This window comes from Phalacrocorax aristotelis, chromosome 6 (assembly GCF_949628215.1).
Source record: "Phalacrocorax aristotelis chromosome 6, bGulAri2.1, whole genome shotgun sequence".
Taxonomy (NCBI): Eukaryota; Metazoa; Chordata; class Aves; order Suliformes; family Phalacrocoracidae; genus Phalacrocorax; species Phalacrocorax aristotelis.
In genome coordinates this window covers 51,687,543-51,703,819 of record NC_134281.1, presented here as the reverse complement: position 1 = coordinate 51,703,819, position 16,277 = coordinate 51,687,543, and the positions used below count along the sequence as shown (strand labels likewise).

Sequence of the window (16,277 nt, the reverse complement as noted above, 5' to 3'; positions counted from 1 at the left end):
TTTGTCTATTGTTTGCTTTAACTTATATGTATGATGTGATGTATTTTAGCCTTTCCATTACCATTCATTTAGGGTTAGAAAAGGACAGGGAGCTGATAACTCTGGGGCTTGAACACATGGAGACCATGCTGCAGAGGATAATTACTCATCTGTAAGTCTGCTTTTCTGAACAAGTGATTGCATTTCGGGAAGGGTCTTACATGGGACAGTTGCCATTAGCACTCCAGATTTTGGCCCTTAGCAGGAGGCGGAGGCCATTTCAATTTCTGCCTCAGTGACTAGCATTCCCAGGGCCTTCCTCTATCACATCTTATTCAGTCAGGAGCAGAAAACTTCCCTCATTTAATAATGCCCAAAATATATTTACACACCAGGCACAAATTGTTAGGTGGTGCTTTTTTTGTTTGGTTGGTTTTTTTCCCCCCCCAGTGAAATTCCCTTTCTAGTTTACTACAAAAAGAAGGAGGTAAATGAACTATGAGAATTATTACTCATGTTTATGCACTTTGTAGGACCTCTAAGGCATCAATCAAGAGGAGAGCTTCACTGTGCTAAGCACTATGCAAAGCCGCAGTAAGAGTGAGCACGTATCCTGACCAGATCTGGTCAGGCAGCTGAGAAGAACGATGCAGAAAGGGAAAGACACTTGTACCTATTTTACAGAAAGGTACCTGAGGAACAGAAGACTTCCGGGTCAGGAAACAGAAGTAAATACCACTTTAGCATTGTGACTGTGCTTTTATTACAACACTGGCTTTTATTCCTTCAATCAAGTACAAGCTGCAGTAAACTGAAATTAAGGGTAAGTTGTTATCCTCAGCTTAAAGATTCTCCAGTCCAGACAACCTAGTGCTGCGGACGAGGAAGCATCAGGGCTGTCTCTCCAAGGCTGCAGTTCCTTCAGTTGGAGAAGAACAAGAATGGGCAACACAGATTGGTAGATTGGGTTTTTATTATTATTTGGAGCAAAACAGAGTATTCTAATAATCCTGTCTTACAAAGGAAATGAAAGAGTCTTGGGGGTAATATTGAAAAAATGTGGGCAGTTAGAGTCATGGCCATATGGTCCTCAAGCTGTGCTGTCACACAGATCTACAGATGGAGATGTATTATCTTACATGAGCACCAAGTTGAGCACTGCACTAGGCACTTGTGAATCAGACCAGGAGACCTGACAATACAATTGACAATTACTGTATAATCAGGTGAGAAAAAGTCATCAGCAAGAATACCCCCTCAAAAAAAACCCTGAAAACCAAACCCACAGTTGGAGACAGGACAGCCTTCCGACAGGCTCTGCAGCTTACAGATTCAATCCAGAGCATTTAGCAAGTTTAGCAGCACCAGAAATGAGAAGGGAAGTTGTTCTGACAAGTCTTAAAAAATTCAGAATCCCAGTCTTTTGATTTTATACCAATTTATTATGTTAAAGGTAAGCAAAACCCATTCCACAGCATCTCTACCCTAGCTGGGTATCAAGTGGCACACATGACAAGAATACAGGTGTGTACATTTGCTCTGAGGACCTGGATCAAAGTGAAGGAAGAGCTACCAGGAGCAGTGACCTCCAAACCAGGTGCTGCAAATACACACCGAGACTTTGCCTTTCAAAAAGCTTACCGCTGGAACGCTGGGCAGGCTGGAGCCATGCGAGCTACCGAGATGAAACAACAGGGTGCTATATATAAACTGGCGGATCAAACTCAGGGCTTTAGGACTCTTGGACACCTCCTTCCAGAATACAGCTCTGGTGACAACGTGCCAGTGTATCCTGTACTAAGCAAACTGCTGAAGCAGCCGCCTTCGCTTTGAGGAACAGTGCCCCACGACTGCAGAGTCCTCAGGCAGGTAAAGGGGTGACAAACCGGCCACCCCGTATTCAGTGAAGCACAAGGCACCAGTGCCTGTTGGGCTCACACTGTTCACAGCCTTCCAAGTTTTTATGTCACGAAGGCATGGAGTGCAGGGGGGAATAATACAGAGCTTTGGGTGGTAGCTGTATGTGACAACTCTTTGTTTCGTGATTCATATAATTAATGGCTTACACCCATGGGACAATCGTTTACCTGCAAGTCTTGGCTAGAAGCTCCAGGGCATCAAAAGTTTATGAGGCAACTCTGTCTCAGTCACATGATTCCAGATTTGTGAAGGTGTTTAATAACCTGCACCTTTAGGTGTCTAAAAACATCTTAAAAATTTGTCCCGTAGCTTGACCCAACATTTCAGTGTCTCCACTCAAAAGTTCTTAAGCATCTGAAAAGATTAGCAGAGGTGCATTAAGCCTCATATCTTTCATTTTTCAAGCAAACGTCAAAAACCTGTCACTTCCATATAAAATGAACAGGGTTCAGGTTGATGTGACCCACCTTAAACTTGCCAACATGGCTGCTGCGCGGGCCAGGGGAACAGCTCTGGCAGCTCTGTGAATCCCTGCTCTGGAGTAGGGATCTCCCGGCTTCCCTGTGGTCTTGCGCTCCGGAGCATCCTGAAGCAGATCCAAATTTTAACACAGAGAGCGGAGCCCATGGGCACTTTGGCAGTGCTGTGTGGCACTCGGCCAGCACCACTTACTCTAAGCTCCGTGGCCTCACTGTGTAATGCACAGAAGGGCTGTTTTGCAGCAACATTTGGATATTGAGTAGGAAGGAAAATATCCCCAGAACCAAAGGCTTTCAGTGCTGGAGTTTCCTGCCGTGTGGCAGGGCTGCAAGACCGGCTTCAGGTGCTTAGTTTAGGGCAGAGGCAAGTGACGCATGAGGGACCGGCCATTGCATTCGGGAACGTGAAGCCGAGAGCTCCTCAGAGTGCTTGAGGCAACCACGCTGGGGCAGAGGAAGAACCTCTGCAAACTATTTGGCTCTTACCACCACCCTGGCTGAACAGAGATGAGAGGACAATGGCAAAAGATCCCCAAAGGAACGCAGTTACCCCACACGGGGAGAAATCCTGGAGACCAGAGAGGGGGGAAAAAATTAGCATGCGGTGGGACATGCCAGAGCGACTGCAGGACAGCTCACAGAGGAGAACAGCAGCAGGGCAAAACCGCTGAGCGTCACGGTGTTGCCCGTGCTGATGCAACCCAGCACCTAGCAAGGCCTGGGCAACGAGCCAAAGAGCACCAACACAATCGGTGCAGCTGACTGACTTGACCCTTCCACCATCTAAAAAGGCTGCAGAAAATCCCCCGCAGTTTGGCTATGTCTTGGTTCCGGGCACTGGAAGGGGAAGAAGAAAGGGCCGGAGTAATGCGGCGGCCGAAGCGGCCGTTTGCTCGCTGGCTGCACGGGCTGGAGCAGCTCCCGACAGCCACGACACGGTCAAACCGAACATAAATCGCAACAGGTCTCAGCGTGGCGCTCACCCGCCGCTGCCACAGACGAGGAGACGCCGCGGGTGGGTGGGGAGGGCTCCGCTCTGCCTCCCGACGGGCGCTCCTCGCACCGGTTCCACCTCCCGCCGGCGGCCCCCCGGCCACCGCCGCTCTGACCGACACCCCACCGGCGCAGCCACCCGCGCTTGGGAGCGGAGGGACCGGGCGAGGGGCGCCCCTCCGAGGCACGGCGGGGCCCCGGCCGCCTCCCGCGGGCCCTCGGACGGCTGCCCCCGCGCCGGCGGGGAGAGGGCGGCGAGGCGGCGCGGCGCGGGGCCCCCCGGCTGCCAGGCCGGCTCCTTCCGGCGGCGCCAGCGCCCGCCCCGGGCCGCGGCCGCGCCCTCCCCCGCCCCGCCGGGCCGCCCCCCCCCCCCGCCCGCCCCCGCCCACACCTGGCCGGGGCGGGCCCTGCCCGCCGGCTGCGGGCCGACTCGGCGGGCAGGGCGGGCGGGAACGCAGCGCAGCGAAGGCCGCGGCGGAGCGAAGCGGAGGGGAGCGGAGCGGAGCGGGACTCGGCCGGGAGCGGCGCCTCGCCTCGCCGCGGAGGCCGAGCGCGGCAGCCGGGGCCCAGCCCAGCCCAGGTGAGCCCGCGGGCGGCAGGTGGTGGCGGCGGCGGGGCGGGCGCGGCGCGCGGCCCCGGCGGGGGCGGGCTGGCGGCGGCGCGCGCGGAGCGCGGTCCCGCGCGGCGGCGGCTGAGGCTGAGGGAACGGGAGCGGGAGCGGAGCGGAGCCGCCGGGCGGTCGGCGGGGAGCGGAGCGGGTTCTCTGCGCGGCGCCCGGAGGCAGCATGCGGGCGGCGGAGCCCCGGAGCTCTGGTAAGTGGCTCGGCCGCGGCGCTTCTTCCCCCTTCAGCCCCATTCCCGGTGCGGCGGGATCGTCTCCAAACTCCGCCGCCTGTTGAACCCCGCGGATCGGCGCCCCCGAGCGCCGGCCCCGCCGCCCCGCCTCGGCCCCGCCGCCGCCCCGCGTGCCCGCCGTGCGGTACCGAGCCCTCCCCGCCGCCGGCCGGGGCCGCCACGCCGTGCCCGATGGCCGCCGGTCCGCGCCCCGCGGGGCCTCCCGGGGTCGGCGGGGAGCCGGCAGGCACCTGCCGGCGCTGCGCCGCGCTGCCGGGGGCGCGGCGGGGGGCGCGGGGCTCGCCGCCGCGGCGTGACCTTCCCGGCGGGCTGCGGCGCTGGGGGCAGCCCCGGCGGGCCGGTCTCCCGTCCTCCCGGGGTGGGGGGTGTGTGTGTGTGTGGGGGCTGGTGTCCATGTCCCGCGGGGCGTCCCGGGCGCGGTGCCTCCACCGTGCGGGGAGGCGCGGGGCGATCGTAACGGCCCGGAGTGTTTCCCCGCGGCTGGCGCTGGCCGTTCCGCGGCGGGAGGAGGGAGGGCGCTGCAGCGGGGCGCGGACCGGGCGGCGGGGGGGTGGGGGGCGGTAGATCACGCCTTCTTCCCCCCCCCGGTGGGGCGAGCCGCCGCCTGGGAGAGCGCGGGGCTGCCGGGCGGCGGCGTCTTGGGTGGCGAGAACAAAGGGCCCCCGGCGGGAGCGGGAGCGGGCGGGAGCTCCTCCGTCGCGCCCGGGGTGCCACTTCGCAAAACTGGGGTGGTGGGTGGCGGTGGTGGGGGTCACCCCCTTCTTCCCGGCCCTCCCGGGCGAGCGCGGCTGCAGCCTCCCCCCGGGCCGCCTCCTGCCCCGCAGCCGTCCCCGCAACCTGTTGGGCCGCCCGCCCAGTCGGGTGCCCGGGGGGGTGCCCCGGGGATGGGGGGGCGGGCAGTTCTCCCCCGTGGGACTCCCGCGGGGGCCGGGCTGGCGCGGAGGGGCGCCGGGGTGGACGCAGGCAGCCTGCGGCGAGCGGGAGTTGGGGCTGAAGGCGAACGCGAGCGGGTGTGCTTGTCTTCCCGGTGGTGTCGGCACCCAGGAGCTGTTTTAAGACCCAACTTCAAGCAGTTCAAATACCTGGTGTAAATTAAGTTTAATCAAAGAAAGTATTTCCGCGCTGTAAAACAAAGATCTGTTCCCGCAGACCTCTTGCGTGGAAGAGATGTGCTCTGTTTCCAGGAGACTGACTGGGGCAGCTGTTTTAAAGCGTTTTGGAGTTTTTGTTTTTATTTCAGATGTAACCAAATGAAGCGGTATTGTCAGTATCAAATAAAACGTTCTCTTGTCAAGTGTAGAGTTGAGCTATGAAAAGTGATTTAGTCTGAAGATAACTGGATAATCAAAGCTTCAAACGTAAGTTACGGTGAATATTTGCTGATTTAGAGATCTCTGAAGGCAGCTAACCTGAGTAGGGGTGGCGAGCAAATAGAGTTTCCTTTTGCTGCTTGTATAACCACCTTTGTTCATTTTTCAAGGTAAATGTTAGAGAAATGACAAATTTAATCTGAGATTACTAAGGTCCTGTGCTGCAATTGACTTATCTCCGTGTCTGGTTACTGGGTGATTGTTCCAAGCCTGCCAGTGTGGCTCTGAAAACTGCTTTTTAAATAATGTCCATTGCACTCTTTATGATAATGCAGGAAATGCGTGGCTCATGAGAATAGTTTTATGGAGGGAGCAAGTGTACTTTAATCCTGATTTAATTATTTCTGCTGTAGTGGTTTGCTGTGGGGCTGAGGACACAGGAGTAATAGATATCCCTATGCTGAAGCAGGCGATCAGCAACCTGAACTTTGTAAGCAAGAAGTAAAATTTGCATGGTGAAACCATCCGGTTTGTGATCTGGATGTGTAGCGGGTGACAGTGTTGGATTATTTAACTTCTTAGTTTCTGCCTTTAACCCACCATCTTAACGTGCAAGTTTCTTAGCCTACGTCACTGGCATGCGTCCTGGTCGTTGAAATAGAATGCAGCGTGACCGTACACGTGAAGGGGTTAAAACAGCTTATGGCCAAAGAGTTAATGCATCACTTCAGCTCAAGAGATTTTTATAATTCAGCTTAGATACAAATATTGCCATCTGCCCTTTTCTTTGCCTCTGCGTGCCCATAAATATATCTTGGATAAATACTGTTTGGGGCCTTTAGCAAAACAGTAGAAGCCACAGATAACATTTTATTCGCATGCATAGTGCCAGTGAAAATGTCAGTTTCTGGAAAATCAAAGTAGAAGCCGTCCTACATTGTGTCTGTATTTGGTTGTGGGTTGAGAGGTATGTAGGTATTTTTAATTTTTTTTTTTTAAATTAAGTCCTGCTTTTGGGACTGTGAGATAACTGTCATTGGCAGAAGTAGAGAAGACAGTCAAAGCTTGTGATTATAAGGAGAAAGATCTAAGCTTGTGGGTAACGGAGAAGAAATGTTTTCCTCTTTGTGTCCACATAATGCAAGGCTGTGGGAAGATATGCTTAATGAGGATGATTATTGCTGTGGCTTTCCATAAATCCACTTGTAATGGAGGCTTTGTACAGTTACTTCTGAATCTGTACATTTAAAAACTGCAAATAGCGATAATGGAGTTGGCTAATAGCAGACTGTCAAGTAAGTGCAATCCTTGTGATAACGTTCAGCCATAGATCTCCATTTAAGTATTACTTTTAAGCAGAAAATGTTTCTTGTAGGTCATAGTATATGCAATTTGGAGGAAAAAACCTGCAGTTGTTGCTGCCTGTTCTTGAATCTTAACCAGCTAACTTTAATTGTGCAAAGGGTACTTCTTCTCTCCAGCTTTTTATCAGGTATCAGGAGATCTACAGTTCAGTAGACGCATTTGATTTGAATTTAGATAGTAGAAAGGGATAATAATAATACCCAGCTTAAAAGCTGGCTGAAGAGGTCTATCCAAGCAGTCAACCTGTGCCTGTGTGCAAGTTAAAGCTGGGAGTTGTGCCTTTTGGAGAACTGTAAACTCCCCCATAAAGCATTGGAGTGAGCTGAACGCCACTAGGTGAGAGTCTGAGCTGATCTTGTTAGTAGTATTAACCAGGACAAACCTTTCTGTCTCAGTGTTTTTTTCAGTGCCCCTCAGAAGCCAGGGTTGAGAGTTAAATTACTCAGGTCTGTTACGCAACTTAAATATAGAAGGTGAACGTAAGACAGTAGGGAAAATTCGTAATGTGTAATCTCACCCCAGGACAGAAGGATGTAAAATTGCCTATTATTTTCAAGTAAAGTACTTGTAATAGCTACTGGATGTTTTATATAGTGTTTTGAATGAATGCAGTTTTAACTTAGGTAGCTAAGAAACAGCTTTTGAAGAATTCTGACACATGAGTTGCTTGTGTTTGGAAGAATTCATTGAGAACTATTTGTGGTGCTCACCATTGTTGCTTGCTCTCTTTTAAGAGCAATGCCTTGACTTCTGCCTTTCATGCAGCTTGTGAGGACTTCTTACCTGGATTTACTTTTGCTCAAGATCTGGCCATGAAAGTAAGCTTTGTTTCTACAGATCTTAGTGCAGTGTTCAAATCCAAAATGTATGCTTCCTTTCCAGTAAAAACTTATAATTACATGGGGTGGTAGCTAACTGGAAAGTATTGCAAAACATATGTAAGAATACTGTCGTACAAACTCTAAAACTGACGAATGACTCACTGTGCCAGTGCTGTATCAAATTCTATCTATACACAAGGTTTAAATGACAAGTTTACTTTAGGCGGGGAATATGCAATTTTCTTGTACTCTTTCTTCATCTAATGTCAAGTGAGCTTAATGAAATGGTACATGTGGGCATACAGGAGGCACCAGTTGTAGAGCTTTAATGAGCAAAGGGAACAGGCACTGCTTGGCTCCATTTGTGAAGATGATAGAGACGTAACTACTCTGTATATTAAAAACCAAGTCCATGGTACTGATGCATGTCTTGAGACATTTGTTTCTTTTAATGTACCTCGTCATGATTTGTTTATGTGCATTTAGTAACATTTGTTCTGTTTCTATTTTCTGTAAAAGGTACTTGTTTTTTAGCAGTATACATATTTATCTTTACAATTTTGTATTAGTTGAGTTTCTAAGTGGTATTTCAGAATTTTGGCAATATTTTTTGTGAATATAAAATTCGGGTCACTGCCAAAATGCAAACAGGTTGATGTTAAGTATGGGAAAGGGGCCAATGATTGTGGGTTAAAGAGAAGACTGCTTTCCACTGCAACAACACTGTTTTATTTGTGCCTGTGGCTTTGTGATTGTGATTTATTATGAGAAGCTTCATAAAGCTTTGGAGACCCCCCCCCAAAAACCCAAGACTTGTAAACAGGCAGTGGCATCCTGTAGCTGGGAAGCCTGTGGAGGCTGGGAGGAGGAGAGGGAAGACAGGTGGAGTGGAGGCATCAGGGTCTTGTGCTGTTGTGTGTCTCATCTGTATGTCTGTGGATGTCGAGGTGCCTGGCGAAATGCCCGTGGGAAAGCCTGGCCTGCAAAGCTAAGGAGCCCAGTATCCACTCAACCATAAGTGGAGGACTTCGAACTCTTCACAACCTCTTCTTTGAATTTCTAATTTAGCCATAATCCATTCCGCCACAAAGCCTGTCCCTCTGCTCTCTGTTACTCATTGTTTGTCTTGGCTGTGGGGGAGACGTAGTCCTCAGTCTTTACCTTGCATTGTTTAGGAGAGCTGTAGTGACCAGCGCCTGTAAGTGTTTTTAGTGTTTGTAGGAAGTTAAAAGTCTTCTCGGGCTGTGAAAAGAGGCTAAGGAAGGGAAGCTGGGGCCCTTGCTATTTAATGTCAGTGTGCACACAGTGTATATATGCCTGTGCCTTACTGGAAGAAAAAAAAAAAGGGATGAAACGAGTCTTGCTCCTTCAAGGACTCTATTATCTGAGAACTTTTTTAAAGATCAAGAATACAGAGATAAGTTAGGATTTTTGGAGTAGAGGATGGAAGCAATATCTATAAAAAGCCTGGTTGAGAGCAAAGTTGACAAAAGCATCTCCTAATACCTGGGCTTGGTACTCGGAGGAAGTAGCTCTGTTTGGATGCTTTCATTAAGTGCAATCCATGGTGTAGCTGAAACACAGCAATACTATTAATCTGGGAAGGGATAGGGTGGTCCCACTCTTTTTGCCCTTCAGCAGGCATGGAAGCTTCCAGTTTACAACCTGCCCAAAAGACATTTATTTCTTGGCACAAAATTTCAGCTGCAGCTGGCAAGTGGGTAAGTACTTTCTTCCAGCCTTGCTGAGAAAGAGAGGAATTATTTAGGTTGGCACAAGAAGTTTATAGTTCGGAGTTGTCAGATGAAATTGAACAGAGGAAAAATGTGAAGGCTGGGCATGTGGCATCGCTCTTTCAAAAGAAGTGCTGGAAATCCCATCATCACTTGAAATCAAGCAAAACATGCATGTGCTTGACCATGGCGAGGAATTATCTATTGGCTTCACAGGCCTCTCTCCCCACTTTTTTTTTTTAATTTATTTCCTGCAGGTGTAGTGTTTAACACTGGATTGCATGTGTGTATACAAAAACATCTGTTCTATTTTATGACATCCACATAGCACGGTTGCTTTTTTATCCCTCCAGTGTATGGATTCTTCTCTTGTGTGTCATCCTCACTGCTGAAGGCAGCCAGGCACTTGAGGTTTGTAATATCTCTTCTCTGTTCAGGAGCAGGAAGTTATTCATGGGATGGTACTTGGTTCTTCAGTTAAGATTTTCTCACAAAATTAGGTCTTACAGTGTTTTGGAAAAGCCATTATTTTTCTAGAGGGTTTTGTGAGTAGGGATGGAAGAGGGATGATTGTGTGGCTCTTTTTCTGTAGGAGCTTTGGTAATTGCTATATCAACAGTTTAGATTTTCTGCACCAACCTAGGTGTATTTTGATAGGATCGTTAATTGGGAAGGCAAATTAGATCTGAGAAGTATGAAAAGGGCTAGTCGAGTGTTTGGATTTTAGGGTGTATATTTAAAAATGTAATTTTTTTTTAGCCCGGCAGATACTGTGCTTCTGATCTTTTATCTTGAAGGAGAACCACAGAAGTGGTAAAGAGGATCCTTTTGGACGCAGTGTGTTAAGACTGTGTTGAGGTGTTATGTGCTTGGAAGACATGAGATGGGGGGAAGGAGGAAAAAGTGATCTTGTTTCAGATGGAGCTGTTGCCTTTTTATAAAGTCCTGTTTTCTTCAGAAACAAAGGAGTTATATTTATACCTTATTAAATAATGTTTGTTTAGTTGTTGCAGAATCAATAATAATTCTCTTATCGTAAGGAAAAAACCTGTAATTTATTAATGTACTGCCCATTGTATAACTGCCCAGTGTAACTACTTGCAATTCAGAATTTGCAAGATTACACAAATTGACTAGCAGATGAATGCAAAATGCAATAACACATTTTCCATGTCAAAGTTCAGTGACATACAGGATCACGGAATCATTTAGGTTGGAAAAGATCTTTAAGATCATTAAGTCCAACTGTTAACCTAGCCCTGCCAAGTCCACCACTAAACCGTGGCTCTAAGTGCCATGTCAACATGTCTTGTAAGTACCTCCAGGGATGGTGACTCCACCGCTTCCCTGGGCAGCCTGTTCCAATGCTTGACAACCCTTTTGGTGAAGAAATTTTTCCAATAGCCAATCTAAACCTCCCCTGGCACAACTTGAGGCCATTTCCTCTTGTCCTACTGCTTGTTACGTGGGAGAAGAGACCAACATCCACCTCACTACAATCTCCTTTCTGGTAGTTGTAGAGAGCGATAAGGTCTCCCCTCAGCCTCCTTTTCTCCAAGCTAAACAACCCCAGCTCCCTCAGCCACTCCTCATCAGACTTGTTCTCCAGACCCTTCACCAGCTTTGTTGCCCTTCTCTGGACATGCTCCAGCACCTCCATGTCCTCCTTGTAGTGAGGGGCCCAAAACTGAACACAGTATTCGAGGTGCGGCCTCACCAGTGCTGAGTACAGGGGCTCAATCACTGCCCTGCTCCTGCTGGCCACACTATTCCTGATACAAGCCAGGGTGCCATTGGCCTTCTTGGCCACCTGGGCACACTGCTGGCCCATGTTCAGCCGGCTGTCGGCCAGCACCTCCAGGTCCTTCTCCACCGGGCAGCTTTCCAGCCACTCTTCCCCAAGCCTGTAGCGCTGCATGGGGTTGTTGTGACCAAAGTGTAGGACCCAACGCTTGGCCTTGTTAATCTCATACAATTGGCCTTGGCCCATTGATCCAGCCTGTCCAGATCCCTCTGCAGACCCTTCCTACCATCAAGCAGATCAACACTTCTGCCCAACTTATGTTAAAATATATATTTCATAACTTGTTATGAAACATAATTACCATAAACGATGGAAATTAGCCTCTTAAACCTATGATCTTGAACGTGTGGAAATAATTTTGTATTATATATTCTCATTGGTTTTGTTGAGACTGTTCTTGGGCACCACAAAAATTCCTTTACAGTCTTATATATTCTAATCTCTGTGTTATTATATAGTAAAAAAACCCTGTACTCGTAAACTTGTAGTTGACCTGAGGAGGAAGTGTGCGTTGTTGAACTTGCCTTTTAGATATTGACTATCTGCTCACTATAGCCTAGTTCACAGGTAGCTTCCAATTAATAAAGTGCAGACTTGAAGAATTACACCTAGGGAGACAAGTACTTCAGCAGGTTGTAGAGTTACTGCTTTAATTCTGCCCTTTCACGTGAAGGTAGAATTATAAACTTTTGGAGGAAACTTTGCCACCTTCAGTATACTTGTGAGATGGAAGCCTGTTGCTAACAGAGTTGCTGCTCTTGTTGGTTTGAGTTTTTGCTGGGTTCTGCTACATCTTTGGTGCCTGTAAAACTACACTTTATGCTTTGGGTGTAGTGTTAAGGTAGAGTACCTATTTGAGGTCTTTTGGCTCAGAAAAATGCGTTTTAGAATAGCCCTTCTGTTAACAGAATTTTCTGAGGGCTGTCCCATTGCAGGGGTCCATTTTAGCACAGGTCAGTAGGTGCTGGATCCTACTTCTTCACCCAGACAGGTCAAGACAGGGAGAGCTTGTGGAAGCCTGTAGCATGGCCATGATTTTAGCTGCCTTTTTCAGTTGATGCAAAGCGTAGCTTTCTGTTATTCGTAGCTCGATTTTTGGATGAGACTGAAGTGAGCGTGGGCTCTCACTGCCCCTGCATTCAAGTGGGCAGGTACCGTGCTTTGCACAGAGATGTCTACCTCCTGACAGTGAGCATCTCACTTTGTTTTTCTTTCTTTGCTGCTGACTTCCCTGGCTATCTGGGTCCACAGCTGAGGCCGTGATGGTAAGGGGCGCCTCTCACCTGTGTGCAGGAGAAATCCACAGACGTGTAACACGTGTGCCGTAGTGATAAAACTTCAGCAGTTCTATAGGAGCGAGTTGTTGCTTCTGATAATTGTGCTTAGCTCCTACTATGTTTCTTACCTGAAGCTTTTTCTCTATAAACAAAATAATCATAAAATGTGCTGCTATCTGTGGCAGCAGTGTGTCGTGCTCTTCTAGTGACCCCCCACCTTGGTGTCAGAAAGCTGGGCATCTTTTAAGACTTTTTTTTCCTGAAGAGTGATCAAAGCCTTCTTCATTGGCCAAAACCGTCTAGACAGATAGGCAAATGTTTGTGTTAAAATGACTTGCACATAATCACTGGGATTAGCAACTTGACTGCAGTGATGAAAAACATCTTTAATACACTAGAAATTGTGAATTGTATTTTGTTTGCTTAGATCATTAGGTGTTCAGGGCAGGCACTGTGAATTGTACAGTGTTAAAGAACACATTTCACAGCAGTTATGTTGCTGGAAAGCATTTGTAAATGTAAGTTTGAATTACAGCTGTATTTTTTCTCTTATTAAACTTTGAAGAGTTATGCTTTGAAGACCAGTGAATTTTTGATGCTCTTAAACATTGTCTACATGGAGCAGGTGAGGGATCTCCTGACCTGTTTTTCTTTCCTTTTTTTTTTTTGTTTGTTTGAGCTGATACCTCTATTGTATGCTGGTTTTGGGTGTTACGAGAAATGCAGACGTTCTGGTTTTGGTGATTAGGTGTTAGGGTGGGCAGACACAACTGTGTAGGTTATAAATGGAGGATGAGCTCTCAGATACTGACTTTCTCGGTATCTGAAGTGAGTTAACAGCCTCTTGGATTCTTGTTGCACAGTGTAATTAAAATAAACACTATAATGCTAATCATTTATGTATTTTTGCCTGTGGGTGAAGTTTTAAATTAGAAGTAGCTATACTTCGGTGGAAGTGGATTTTTTTTATTATTATTATTATTATAATGTTGCCTGTTTCCAGTCTGGTAATATTTCTGTGAGAGTACGTAAAAAAATATTGCTAGGCAGATTTGTTTTTGTTTTTTATTACCTAATTGTATATTCTAGTAACAATGTAATTATTGCTTTTAACAAAAACTGCCTGACTTGAGTGTTTAATTCCATCAGACTCAAGCAGTCATGATGAGGTGATAAATGATAGGTTATATGTAGAAGTGGATTTGCAATTATTTGCTGCTTTGGGAAAAAAAAATGATGTTTTTGTTTCTGTCCAATGACTAATGTTGAAAATCAAAGCAGTACACCAGATGTTTTTTCTAATGGATGTGGTTCAAGGTCTCTCTTGTATGGAGGAGGGATTCAACTGAGTTTGTCTCTTGGCTTTGAAGTTTGTCTTGCTTGTTAAAGTAACACTCCTCTAAATCTTCTGCTCTGGACTTCTCTGTGGACGGGTTTTATGGAAGAGGTCCTTTCCCAACCCTTCGTGTGTCTTGCAGCTCCCCGCTCATCAGGAGGCGGAGTGGCGACAGCATTTTTACAGTGCAGGCTGAGCACTTCCATTCACTTGTGTTTATTTCATAGAATTAAAACAAGAATAAGTGTTTCGCTTTATTTGTTGATGTCTGATTAGGAATTAGTGGAAGAAACTGAATTGCTGGTGTGATTAATGGTAGGTTTTGTTTCTGATGTATGAAAGGACTCATTGTCTGAGGCTTTTCCTCCATCGTGCTCTGCCTAATCCTGCTGAAATCACGCTAACGACGGCAGCGCTTGAGGCTCCTCGTCTTGTTTTCCTGCGTACTTAATCATACAGCTGGAAAAATTTCCTCTTCGAAGGGACAGTTGGTTCCTGTGCTGAATCTGCTGTCACATCACAGGGGCCTTGCTAATAAGGTGAGTGTTAGTTCGGGGGGGCCTATGGGAGAGAGGGTGCTTAATCTGAAATCTGTAAACTGATCTAACTAATGCTATATTTGGGTTTGGAATCTGGGCCTGACGGTTTTGTTAATGCTGTCTATTGCCTACCTCTTTGCAACTGCGGCTGAAGGAGGTGAGCTGCCTCATTCTACCTTCTGATTCCTCCCAAATGTCTGTTAGATTAACTTTCTGTAATTGCTGATGTAGTACTTGTGCAGGGAGGAACTATAAAATTGCTTTTGAAAACATACGCTGAGCAATTTTATAAGTTTGAGGTTTGTAGAAATGAAGACGTTTCTAAAGTACATAGCAAGGAATTATAGTAGACACTCTGTTCCTCTTTCAGGGAAAACGTGGAAGAAGCACAATACCCCACCCCACGAACACTAGCCTTTCTTTTCCTCTGAGTCAGGTTGTCGTTCCAAGGTTTCAGAGTGATTTAAAAATATAAAATAAACTCCCCTGAGGAATCTATTAAAAATTATTTGGTTTGCTGAACATTCAGTGCACGTTCAATCTTGGAATCCATTACATGCCTGTAGAAAGACTTTAAAAATCCTCTCTGATGAAGTTGGTCTGCGTTGTGTCCCTTTGGCAGGTGGGCATGAGGGAAGTTCATTGCTTTATTTTCAAAACAGAAGTGTGTGGAATTAATATTGATTTTTATTATAGCTGTCTGCTAGTGCCACTGTACCTAAGGGTCGTATGTCAGCTCTGCTTTTGTAGTGGCAGCTTTCCCTTTTCCTTTAGTTGATGTCTGTAGTTGTGGAGCTCTGGAAATAATTGGGAAATGCTGGATTTTTTCCCTTTGAATTCAATTTGTAAAGCTTTATTACCTAGAATTAAATTCTTATCAGGTTGAAATGGTGCATAAATTTTCGTTGAATTAAGACAAATGCTGTTTGAAATCAGTGAAACTATGCTATATTTTAATCCTAGATTTATTTTCATTTCCATTGTTGTATACTGAAATCACTTTGCGTCTACTTTGTCCATCCGTATTGGTGTTTTCTCGTTCTGATAATTTTTAATGGTTAAGTTTGAGAGAGACAACATGTTTTAGATTCCCACTTACTGTGCGGTTGTGTGCTGTGACGGGTTATATATCCAGTACCTGGTGTAGGTGTTGTCAGTTGCCATCAGCGCGTGCTGCCTTTGTGCACTGAAGAGAGTTATGTTATTAGCAAAAATATTTCTTTTGAAGAACTTTCCCATGTTTTCAGCACATGATGGAGAACTGTGATGTCTGCTGTGTTGGTTTTTATATGCAAACATTCATAGTTGCTTAGAGCTTCGTAGTTTTTCAGAGCCTAAAGTCGTCAGGTAAGGACTTAAACACAAATAATGGGCAATCCCTACAGATATGCAAGTTTATTTGATTAACCCACCTGACCTGCAGTATTTGAGAGCAGTTAAATATTTGGACAGTCAGCAGTCCTGTTAGTCATGTTTCATTAGGTGATGGCCTCTTCCATTTGGAGTTTACTCTGTTTTGCTGCTGTTGCCAAGTCTTGTGTGATCTTGAAAGGGAGCTGTGTGTGGGGGGCACGGTGGGTGCGTTTGGGGGTGTTGCTGAACAGGGCTCCTGGGAGCATCTGAGGATGGATGTTGCTGCAACAGCATCATTTGCAGTGGGTAGAGGGTTGGAGGCAAGGGAGAAAATTGTTAATTACGATTGTCAACACTGTAAAGGTTAGCTGGTAGATAAAGTTACTAACCCAAGCAGAAATAGCAATGCTGCCCTGAGAAGTGTAAAGACTTGTCAAAACCCAATCTAATCTCCTGCATTAACTGTATATTGCAATAATGAATTAATGAAATTCCGGTAAGCTGAGATGGTCT

General features: G+C 47.0%; 1 protein-coding gene and 1 long non-coding RNA gene across 9 annotated transcripts in view; one reads left to right on the top strand and one right to left on the bottom strand.

The window, feature by feature from the left end:
* Positions 1 to 733: 733 nt before the first annotated feature.
* On the bottom strand, positions 734 to 3,717 carry LOC142059256 (uncharacterized). Of its 2 annotated transcripts, XR_012661257.1 has the most exons (5): positions 3,362 to 3,717; positions 2,572 to 2,875; positions 2,367 to 2,485; positions 2,067 to 2,253; positions 734 to 1,171 (listed from the first exon to the last, which is right to left on the bottom strand). It is a non-coding gene; the product is annotated as an uncharacterized LOC142059256 (long non-coding RNA). The 2 variants fall into 2 exon arrangements; XR_012661256.1 differs by lacking the exon at positions 2,572 to 2,875.
* A 48-nt stretch (positions 3,718 to 3,765) lies between these two features.
* The window catches only part of PTPRF (protein tyrosine phosphatase receptor type F), a 394,797-nt gene continuing 382,285 nt past the window's right edge, over positions 3,766 to 16,277 (top strand). For 5 of the 7 annotated variants that reach the window (XM_075097854.1, XM_075097857.1, XM_075097855.1 and 2 more), the window contains exon 1: positions 4,051 to 4,184. The gene's annotated coding sequence lies outside the window, so the exon portion shown is untranslated. Of the gene's footprint in view, positions 3,952 to 4,050; positions 4,185 to 16,277 lie in introns of those variants that run through there. The other 2 variants (XM_075097853.1, XM_075097851.1) reach the window with 1 other exon arrangement.